This window comes from Pyxicephalus adspersus, chromosome 1, assembly GCF_032062135.1.
Source record: "Pyxicephalus adspersus chromosome 1, UCB_Pads_2.0, whole genome shotgun sequence".
NCBI lineage: Eukaryota > Metazoa > Chordata > Amphibia > Anura > Pyxicephalidae > Pyxicephalus > Pyxicephalus adspersus.
In genome coordinates this window covers 124,706,521-124,718,827 of record NC_092858.1, presented here as the reverse complement: position 1 = coordinate 124,718,827, position 12,307 = coordinate 124,706,521, and positions in this window count along the sequence as shown.

Sequence of the window (12,307 nt, the reverse complement as noted above, 5' to 3'; positions counted from 1 at the left end):
TTTTCTTACAAATCATAGCTGAGAACAGAATCTTGAAGTACTGCCATCCATCTAATGTTACCAATCGGCAGATATCTCTAAACTGCTATAATCCCACTGAATCCCAACACTAAAGTGTTTATTGTGATCCTTGGGGACCTTTGAAAATCTTCATACAGCTAGAGATCAGGGATGGCTTGATTTTAAAGCTGTTACTGTTTATTTAGAATATTGAAATCATTTTATGTCTTTCCACAGATGCACTTTAAAGTTAAACACACTAATAAGCCACACCAATGTCTCCTGTAATTGAAGAAAGTTTTAAATAGAGACAGAGTTTTTGATAACTTCCACACAACGTGTAAACAGGAAGTTTATTTTTAATTTTATACTTTGCAGACAGGATAATAATAATATGTGTTCCACACACATTTCCTACATTGTATTTTTTCAGAAAAAGGGAGCGCTGTAGGATTACTTCATAGTAACCAGCCCAGCCCGGTCTTTTACTAGGTGGTCAGCTGGTATAGAAGGACCAGTAAGGGGATTTTGGATAAGTCAGACCCCTTGCTATAAAAATCTGGGTATCCTGTAACCATATCGACTATGGGTTTCTTGTGTAATAAGTAAATTATATTACAGCATTTCTCAACATCTTGAAAATTGATAAATGGGTTCAAGGAACCCATGTTAAAACCAGTTTATTGAGGGTCAATGGAAAAAAAGCCTCTTTAAATTGGTAGCTAGTGGAAAGAATGTCCCTCTTACAGTGGTGGCTGAAATATCTATTGTGTGTAACTTCCCCCAAATGTGTGTTACTTCACCTACCTCCTAGAATGTGAGCTCTTCGGGGCAGGGGTCCTCTCCTGTGTCACTGTCTGAATTCGTCTGTCATTTGCAACCCCTATTTAATGTACAGCACTGCATAATATGTTGGTGCTATATAAATCCTGTTTACTATTATTAATATTATTATTATTATTATTATTATTATTAATAATAATAATAATAATAATAATAATAATAATAATGAAAAGACTTATTAGAGTCAGGCAGCTGGCTCTACCGAATGATTCTGGCCCAAGAATTATGCAAGCATCTTCAAAAGGGAGGGCAATCAACCACAGTTGAAGGAACCCCTGGCAAACTCTGGAGGAACCCAGTGGGTTGAGAATGGTAGTAAAAAAACTACTTGTAAATATTAAAATGAATAACAAAAGAAATCATAAGTGATTGTATTTTTGGGAAACCTGTGACAAAGAGAAGATGGAGGAGGTGCAGCAGAGGAAAACAGAGAAGTAGGAAGGCAATTTTTTGTACACTGAGATATGAGTGAGAGGCGGACTAAGGTTGTAGGATCCTGTACCTATATTTGGCAACTGCCTGCCCTGCCCTCTGGTTGTAAAATTTTCTCCCTCATATTTTGTGTGGACATCCATTTTGGGGAAGGGTCGATAGGCCATGGTTATATAGGTAATTTTTGCAACTGCTTGCCCTAAATTCCTGCCCTTCTCCCTTTGCTGCTGTTTCCAAATTCCCTTCCCCTCTGCATTATACAAGGGTGGGCAGCCTATAGCCATGTTTTTCCGATAGAGTTATGTCTCTAGTATGTGTATCTTCAAAACACATACCTAAAGTTTATATTTTGAATATTTTTGGAATAATTGGGGATATGGGGATGGGAGAGAATTTCGAGAGTGTGAGGTTGTGTTTTGTGCATTAATTTTTGACTTTTATGAAATGTTTAGGATAATGCAGTGTGGTTCTGTGAAACTGTAAAATTGCACAAGCTATATTATGAGACTATTTTGTCACAGCTCAATTCACAAGTTGAGAGCTGTAGCTATATTTTTTCAAAAAGTAAACTTTACACTTTCAGATCTGTTGTAACTGTTACTTCCATTAATTCAGTTAATTCAGGGTAATTCAGGCCTATTACTGATGGATACAAAAATCTGTCTGTGCAGCCCAAATTACTTGAAGAAGTATTTCAGTACTAAATGACTTTTTTCATCTGTGGTTATAATAAAAAAAGTCTGAAAGTCTTGTGCTAGTATTGAAAATTATTGTTTGCTTTATTTAGTGCTTAGTTGTTTTTCTTGTGATCTTTAAATGCTGATTTTATATTACTTTGGGTATACTTTTTTTTGAAGTCTGTATGACCTGCAATGGATTGTAGTGGTTTAATATGGTATTGTGCACACCAGATACATAGGTCTGCATGGTATTTAATACAATATTTTAGTATATATAATATTATATTTTATAATAAATATTTACGGTATATACAAACATAAATATTGTTTATATTATACCATTTAATAAGATGTTAGCAGTTAACCTTTCTTCTTAATTTATGTGATAAATGAAATATGGATAACACAATACATATATATATGTTATAATACTGTTTATAATATATAGTAAACATTGTAGCAATAACTGGATGCAATCAACTTTCTATCACATAATAAAGATTTGATTTAGACCAGGGGTGCCGAACAGGTGGATCACGATCTACCGGCAGATCGCAAGGGCAACGCAAATAGATTGCGGAACCCTGCCTTTCAAAATAAACTCTACCACTCACAGGAGTTATTAAGTCCAAGTTTTTATTGTTGGTAGATCATTTGACTTTAAAAAGTAGCTTGCAAGCCAAAAAGGTGTGGGCACCTGATTTAGAATCACACATGGCTACAATAGCATGTAGCATATATTCTTTAGGAATAAACACAATGAATAAAAAATGCATTTAAATGAGCTGGAGTAATTTTACTTCACCTTGGACTTTTTACTCTGTTTGGCTAGAGGTGCATAAGCTGACAGTCCAAAAGCATAGGCAGACTGCGATCCAGTATAGATTGATGAATATCGAGAGAAGGAAAACTAGGAGTTGCACTTACTATGTAATCACTTGCATGATCAACTTGAGTCCTTGAGCTCATTGAATAGCAGCTTTTTTCAACACAAAGGCTAAGAAGTCTCCAAAAAATGTTTGAAAAGGAACAAGAGCTCCACTTGCTGGCTGAAATGAGAATATAAATTATTAATTTACAATTATTTTAGATAGACTATAAAAATGTACATGAAATCACTATTTCCAGTGCATAGTTAGTCAAATGCATACCGTAGTGTCATTTTTAAAATAAAAGAGGGATGATAAAGAGATTGGCTTGTGTAATAGGAAGCAACAATCCAGACCAAGGAAGTGTTAAACTATGTTCCTCATTTGACAGCTAGGAGCACACACAAGCTTTCAGAAAAAAAAGGTTATTGATTATGTGATCACTATGATAGCTCATTCATACTGATCAAAAACAATCTAGAGCAACCTTTCTCAACCTTTTTACATGAAGGAACTCCTGAAATAACTTAGTGAAGCCCATCTAAAAAAAACTTAACTTTACAGGGAGAGAGAGATAAAAAGAGAGTGAATTAATCTGTGTGTGTGCTTTGTCTGATTTGCTTTGGCTTTTGGTTAATCAGGAAAACTCTTTAGGATTGAAGAAAGGAAATATCAGAAATGATCTCTCTGGATTGGTATTTGTGGAAAAATGTTATATGGCTTAAGGAATAAGGTGATACAAGCTTAAAAAATTCCATCAGGAACTGATCGGTACTAGTCTGCCGTCCTGGTTTGTTTGCGCTTGGTGGGTATTTAAGAGAACAGCGTTAATTAGAAATTAACAAGAAATTAATTAATAAGAAAATTGTCCCAGAGTGGTTCCTAAGAAAGTGGATCCATGTCCATAAAATGCGTAGAACCTTAAAAACACTGGGACAATTGCAAGTTGTACAATTATGTGTATTGTTTTTACATTTAATAAATATTACGTTTTTAATAGAAGAATTCTTTTTTTCAAATAATGAATATGAGACAGCTCTTACTAAAGTGACCAATGACCCCATCAGAGCTAAGAGCTTTTGACACTGTTGATCACCCCCTTCTAATACAAATCATGCGCTCCATTGGTATCAGTGACACTGCTCTCACTTGGTTTGCTTCCTATCTGTCTGACTTCTCCTTTCAAGTTTCTTTCAATGGTAACTCCTCCTCACCCACTCTCCTCCCTGTTAATGTTCCCCAAGGGTCAGTCCTTGGACCGGTTCTCTTTTCTCTGTACACCTCTTCTCTCGGTAGTCTCATATCCTCCTTTGGCTTACAGTACCATCTGTATGCTGATGACACTCAAATCTATATGTCCACCCCTGACCTGTCTCCCTCAGTTCTGGAGAAGGTCTCATGCTGACTGTCAGCCATCTCCTCATGGATGTCTGACCGATTCCTGAAACTCAACCTGGATAAAACAGAACTCATCATCATCCCCCCCTCAAATTCCAAATCTCCCGGATACAAGACTTCTCTAGAGCTGCCCCAACTCTCTGGAATGGTCTTCCTCGTCCTATTCGGCTTGCTCCTACTTTCTGCTCATTTAAAAGAGCTCTCAAAACCTATTTTTTTAAACTTGCCTACCCATCTTCTTCTGCCTTTTGAAACCACCACTACTTCCCACCACTACATATCTCCCATCCTATTGTGTGTAAATTCCCTCACCTACTAGATTGCTATCTTACTGGATCTGATGTCACTGAAGGCAGCCTTTTTGTGGCTGTCATGGCAGCCAGAAGAGTTTTAGATATTGGTCTAATTTATTAAAGCTCTCATAGGCTGAAAAGGATACACTTTTATCAGTGAACCTGGATTATCCAGCAAACCTGGAACAGATTTCTTAAGTCATTTGCTATTTGTTAGCAAATCTTTTCAATTCTGGACCAGATCTGTTCCAGGTTTGCTAGACTTGGAGAGCTTTATTAACTCAGACCCATTATGTGTCACTACTGCATGAAACGGGCAGCCTTAAAGCGGACCTAAACAAAAATTTTTACCTTACATAAAAGGGTAGACAATCCATTATTATAAGGTAAAAATTACCTTCTTTTTAGGGGCCCGCGGGACCTGATCCAGCAAACCTCCAGATGGATCCACAGATCTGCAAAGGAAAAGGTGACCAAGTTTTTTTTTGTTGTTCAGTTTACTTCCACTAACTACTATTAGTTATGGTCAAAAAGTTCTCTCCTCAGTTTCTTTGTGGGCTTTAAGTGTTTTTGAGCCTGTCTCCCTGTGTGGGTTAATTATTTTCCATTCATATGCTTATATGGAGCAGTCTGAAAAAAAGGAAAATTACCGTAATTTTCCTTTCCTGATAGCTCTGTGACAGCATACAGACCAACCCTTTTTGCAGAGGGTTAGCTATAGATTACCAGGTATATAGACTACCTTCCATTTATCTAGTTAGGACCTGAGAATGGGAGAAGAAGGGGATTAACTCATTCGTATGTTGCCCCTTGGTTTAGTGGTCAGCAGCAAAAGTACTGGCTTACTGGTGATCATTGGTAAAAGGGCTGCCTTGTGCTCCTGGTCACCGATAAAGCATTCTTTACACAGGTAGTCAGTGGAATAAATGCTACCTACATTGGGGGTCAGTGGGAAGAAAAACAAATACTAATAAGTTATAAAGTACAATAGTTATAATAGTACAAATGAATGCTGAAAGGGCAGAAAATGCAGTTTACCCAAATTAGCTCTAGCAACTTCTGAAAGGAACCCCAAGGTTTCATAGAACGCTGGTTGGAAAAGGTTATCCTACTGGTTCCATCACTAAACACACCTGTAAATACCATCGTAGCCTAAAGATGGCAGCATGTCACTGTTCAATACTATCAGGTATGAAATGTATTCATTAAAAAAAAACTTTTTTTGACATTACTGTGTAATCTAGATAGCCTATAAGAAATCAAAACCACAAAACTATTCACATATATATTTAAATTGGATTAAGTGGATACAATTACTCGAGGGTTGTTACTTTGATTGGGTACACAGACTACATACAGTACATGTCTCAAAAATGTGGATTTCTGAGCAAAATTGCTGTTTATTAGGGATCAGTATTGAAAGATTTGCTTGTTTCCATAATACAAAATAACCCCAAACAGGCACACTAATTTTGGTCTGGATATCCATTAATAAATCCATAAATCTAAGGGTTCCTGTAAATAATCTTGTTATTGATATGCTATTGTAAATAATATTACTCTCCATTCTGCTTAGTATTGATGTAAAGTTCGCATTTAGAAATTCGAAATTTAAAGTTTTTACTTTAGCTTGGCCTAACAGACCGCAAAATAAATTGAGACTAAAGTAATAGCTTGTGTTCAAGGATTATAAAAGCAGCATTTTTGTAAGATTAATTTTTTTCTCAGAATAATAGGGTGATTTGGGAATTCTCTATTGATTCCAACTGAGTGGATTTTAATGATTAGTCTGCTGCAAATATAAACCTCTCCATTCAAACTGTCAATGGCAATGGTTTAGATGTACTGTAAAACTTGAAAAACTTAAAACAGTATGTGGTATCGCCCCTAGCAACGGGGCCAGACGACAGCAGTAAGTCAGACAGCAGACTTCAACGTTGCAGTTCAAACAGGCTCCTGCCTGTCTATTTATTAGCACTTAAACAAAAGAAATGGCTCGCGTGAGCAACTACATACAAATACTTAGATAGTCCCTCCCTGACAAACAGTAAAGCATTTTATAGCATAAGCAAATCCAGTTCCACTCACATGTTATTGTTGCTGGTTCAAGGCCAAGCTCTGTTCCCCCACAGCTCTGGGAACTACCTGAGCTGCCTCCTATGCACCCTCCATCTTGCAACACAGTGTTGATCCTCTTCCCTCAGCCCCTTGCTAATCAATTTCCCAGCCTGGCATCCACTCTGGCTCTCTCTCAAACTGGCATCCAACCGGGTCTCTCTCAGCATGGCATCCCTCTGGCTCACTCTCAGCCTGGCATCCCTCTGGCTCCCTCTCAGCATGGCATCCCTCTGGCTCTCTCTCAGCATGGCATCCCTCTGGCTCTCTCTCTCAGCATGGCATCCCTCTGGCTCACTCTCAGACTGGCATCCCTCTGGCTCACTCTCACCCTGGCGTCCCTCTGGCTCTCTCTCAGCATGGCGTCCCTCTGGCTCACTCTCAGACTGGCATCCACTCTGGCTCTCTCTCAGACTGGAATCTCTCTGGCTCCCTCTCTCTGACTGTCATCCCTCTGGCTCCCTCTCTCAGACTGGCATCCCTCTGGCTCTCTCTCTCAGACTGGCATCCATCTGGCTCTCTCTCTCAGACTGGCATCCCTCTGGCTCTCTCTCAGCCTCTGACTGCTCACTCTCAGCCTGGATCCCTCTGGCTCTCTCTCAGCCTGGATCCCTCTGGCTCTCTCTCAGCCTCTGACTGCTCACTCTCAGCCTGGATCCCTCTGGCTGATTACTTCCTCTGTCAGCCTCTTGCTGAGCACAACTTAGCCTCCTCTCTACCTCTTGCACCTGAGTGCAGGTGCATTGTAACCCAGTCAGGATTGGGTTGGGCCAAGGAACCCACCCTTTCACTCCCTTGGAAACATATTCAAAACATCCTCACTTTCATTTCTCTGGAGCCTTTTTAACACTTTTCTGACCTTTTCTACCCTTTCTAGGGACACTCTGTCACAAGTAATAAAAACTCAAATAAAGGAAAGCACCCAACATACCAGTGCAATCTGTACTCTAATTCTGGGAAAATATTAGTAAGAGAAGTTTTCATCATTTCTCTTTTGGACAGGGAGAAGTACGTTAGAAAACATGTTTTCATGAGAAAACAATTTCTCAGGACAGATGTTGTAGTTCTCTTTGACAGCATTGGTTTTAAAAATGTATTAAATCATAATAATTTTTAGTCTTTCCTCTACAGACAATGAGTACAATAAACAAAGGAGTGACAAATGTATAGTAAAAGTTTGGGTTTTTGGGGAGGACCCCATCCCCATTAATATCTAAAACCATTTTACAGGATGCCAGAGGTGGGTACTGGGGTGCAAGTTGTTAGACCTAAGGGAGCAGGACTGAGCAGCACATGATGTTTGCAATAGAGATGTAGAAGTGATACCTATAATGACCAGGTCCAATGCTTGTGTAGCTGCTTGTGTAGCTGGACTTTATTTTATTGACCACCTTGGACACACTCATGGAGAAATGAAAGTATACCATCTTTGATTTGTAAGGTTTTATGTATCAGAACATAGAAATCATCAGGCCTTTAGCAGGTTTTATTATTATTTCAATCTAACCTCAGGGGTAAAACAGCACAAGACAGATTCCACAGTGTCATTATTTATTTAATAAAAGTGAAGACAAAATGGGGAAGGCATATGTGAAAAACTACCATGATCAGTAGTCTGTGGAGCAGCAATTAGCAGCAATAACCAGTGATCATTTTCTGTATGACTTTATCCATTCCTTAATTTATTTGTCCAACTCTTCTTTACAACAATACACTAATTCAGGTTTGTGGGAATTTCTTTATGCACAGCTTTCTGTCACAGCATTTCGATCATGTTGAGGTCTAAACTTTGGGTCAACAAATTCTCTTTTTCGGGATTTCTTTTGTAGAATTGCTATTGTGCTTGGATCATTGTCTTGTTGCAGTGGTGCCCAACCTTTTTTTTTATCTGGGGGCCGCTGTTGACATGTGCCAACAAACATTAAAAAGGTATGTTTAAAACTAGAATAGTTTTACTATGAAAGGAAATGATTTTGAAATGTTTATAGTTACCGTAACATACATGCACCAAATTAACGGAATGACAAATCAAGAATTTCTGCACTCACCATCTGATGCTCATTTTATTAATGTAACATTTTATTAATGAAAGATACAAAACTAAATCTATTATACAGTGCTGGCCATTCATATATTGCTTCCCATTTACAATTTCTGTACCACAGAGCAGAAACTACACCATGCAATGCATCCTGCGTTATGGAGGGCAGCTAATTTTCTTTGTACCCCAAAATCTTTGCAGTTTTGCAACTTTCAGAGAAATGCAAATTATGTCACAGATAGCCAAGGGGGACATGTTCTTACTGCTACATATTCAGGTCCCTTTCATTCCCTGTTCCTGAGAAATTAGGGTAGAAGGTATGTGTGACAGGGTAGCACGGTATTATAGGTATAGTTTTTCTTATCCTGCACCACAACAATAATATTTTAGGGAGAGTTAGCCACAAAAGTCCCCCACTTATCCTACATTTTAATATACCCACATCCCCCCTTTCAGAAGAAATTGGGGTTCCCAGAATGTAAATGGCCAGATATGTGTGACAGGGTAGCAATGGTATAGTTTTTTTGTATCTTGTAATGGCCCCGTAGTGATGAAATGTTAGGAGCAGTTAGCCGCAAGAGTCCTCCACTTGCAGTCACATTTCCTTTTTCTTGCATAGAAATTGGGGTTCATAGAGAGTAGGGGGAAAGCTATGTGTGACAGGGTGGCATGATATGATGGGTATAACATTTTAATAGGGAAGGAGGTGTGGGGACAAAATGAGTTTCCTACTGGCTCCCACATTTAAAGTTGTCAAATCCCTTTGTTCCAGGGAAATTGGGGTTCAAAGAAGGTAAATGGCCATGTGTAAGTGACACCCCACCAGCCGATCAGTCCATCTCACCCCAGTGTCTGCAGATTTGTCTTCAGGTGGCAATCAGCGTCTTCTCCTAGGCAGGGTTCTATAGCACGAGGAAGCGGTAACCGCACTTCAACCTCACCACCAGTCAAAACGCAGCCTTAAAGTTTTGTAAATGAGCACAAAGACACAGCTGTCATGCTGCTGCTGGGATTATCTCACAGTACAAGGTGGGTGGGGAGCAGCCACAGCTGATTGCTGAGGTCCATAATACACACCATTCTCAGGAAGCTAACATGAGCATGCTCAGGAAGAACCTTCTCCTGGTAGCATGATCTCATAAAAATGATAGGGGATGCACGTTCTCCATCCCCCACAAAACAAGGAGCAGAGCGGGAATAAGGAGAAGGCCGAATGTGGCCCACGGGCCAAAGGTTTTGCACCCTCATCTTGTTGTAAGACCATATTTCATCCAAGCATTAGCTGTCACACAGATGGCCTCACATTTGACTACTTTGGTAGTCCAAAATACTTTGATATAAGTAGGAACTCACGGTCAACTCAATAACTGCAGGTGTTGGTAAGAGGTGGTTTGTGCTGATATGCTGTGCTTGGTTTTTGCCAAACATCACAGGGGAGTCCTTCTTCTGACCGGGCTTGGGGCACACTGGCCAGAGCTGTGGACCACCGGTTGGCGACCACTGGTCCAAAGGACATTGTTTCAGATGCAACTTTGCAACCTTAAGCCATGCTGCAATGTTCTTTTAGAGATAGGAGGCTTTCTACTAGCAATAGTTACAAACAAGCCATACTTTAGTTTACTTTGGTTTATTTTTCTAATTGTACTGTCATGAACTTAAAAATCTACCATGCTAACTAAGGTCTGTGGAGTCTGAGATATGACTCTGGGTTTTTTCTCAACTTCTTTGAGCATTGGCCTGATCTTGGGGTGAATTTGCTGGAACCTCCACTCCTGGAAGGATTGGCAACTGCAGGGCAAAGCATAGGAGGGGACTTTGAACAATGCTTTCTATTGATGTTTCCTTTTATAAACCAGTGAATCTGACATTCACTGAAACAGTCCCTAGTGGATAATTGCCATTGGAACCCAGAGACCTGCCCTTACCTCGGAATCTCTCTCATATTTACAGACTGTTATGTGAACTCAATCATCAAAGACAGAGACCCTCCATTCTGGCTCACTGATTTTGAGAGGACTTGTCAGGATGACCCCCGTGCTAGAGGTCTGATTTTTTTCATACATTGCTCACTGTCGAAGTTTTGCAGACACATAAACACCAGTACGCAGAGGTGCGTGGAAGAGATTTTGGCAAGGTACATACTGAGTACTTGTGAGAGTTGATCTGGATCAATATTGCGTGGACCTCCATTAATATCTCAATCCTGGAGGATGCCTATAACGTAATCTATTCTGCTGGTGCCTAACTCTAAACAGGTTCTCCAAATCTTATTCCTCCATGATACCACTCTGCTTTTGGGGGTGTTGGTATGAGGGCATTATGTTCTGTATGTGGTGGGACTCTCCATGGACCCAATGATTTTAGGCTGTGATCTTTCCATTTACTAACTCCATCTTGGTACTAAACCTACTACCCAACCCTGAGGGGGCACTTTTATTGGATGGATATGAATATCTCCCAGGTAGACTATTATTTTACTTTTTTATATCTTCTATGCAGCAAAACTTGCTATTGCAAGGACATGGGCATCCCATTGGCTTCCTTTTTTTGGTGAGATGAATGATCATATGAAAGATCTGTTTCTTAATAAGAAGCCCACTGCCCTGTTATTATACATATATGATAAATTCCTGAGCTCTTGGAAGCCCAAGACAGACTTCAAATTTGCATTTGCACTTGACACCATGCCCAGAATTTGAATAGATCACTGCTATTAATAAAAAGGACAGTGGGTTAGAATGTCTATTCCTGACCCATCATCAAATTTACAAACAAAGATCGAGGCGACATTTCTGGCCAGTGATCAGGATAACAAACCACAGTGATCACTATATAGACATGGCAGCACCTGCTAATGTATTATCTCTTTAATTTCCATATCCAATATACATGTATATGTTAAAATATAAATAACCAGAAATTTCACTTTTTCCTTATTATTAAAATATTGTCAAAGAGTACTAAAAGGAAGCCCTTTTGGCCTGAAGAAAAGCAATACTTAATATGTATAGAATAAAATGAGCAAGCAAGATATTTATATCAGACCAAGAACAAATATATCACAGAACTGCAAAAACTGGTCCTGTATGGAAGTTTATGGCTCTTGCCCAATACAATAAACATTACCTGTGACAATATTTTGTAAGACATGCTACTCCAACCAGTATAATGGTGAAATATTTAGTAGGAGTTTATGTCAACAGTATATGTTTGATATAGTGCCAGTTTCCATGCTTTATGAAGATCTGCCAACATGTTACATTACAAGAATTTTGAAGCATGCTCTAATTTCCTTCTGCTATAAATTATATTTTGTGTATCATATTTTCACCAAGATTTATTTCCTTTTTTCTTCTTATCGCCACATACCAGATAGACAACATAAACCAAAAATAAAAGCTTTTCTTTTCTATGCCTTAATACCAGGCAGTACTGAACAGGCAAGGCACTCAATTTCCTATTAGTAATAGGACAGTCCATCATAAATATGCGCATTAGGAATGTGTGAGAAGAGAGCAGAAGTGCTGGAACTTTGCACAGAACTGCCAAGCAATTGAACACAGCAGAAGGGAAAGAGAGCAGCATCCCTGCAATAGAGTCTTACTCCTCTTGCTGCAATACCTCTTTTGTGGCAGC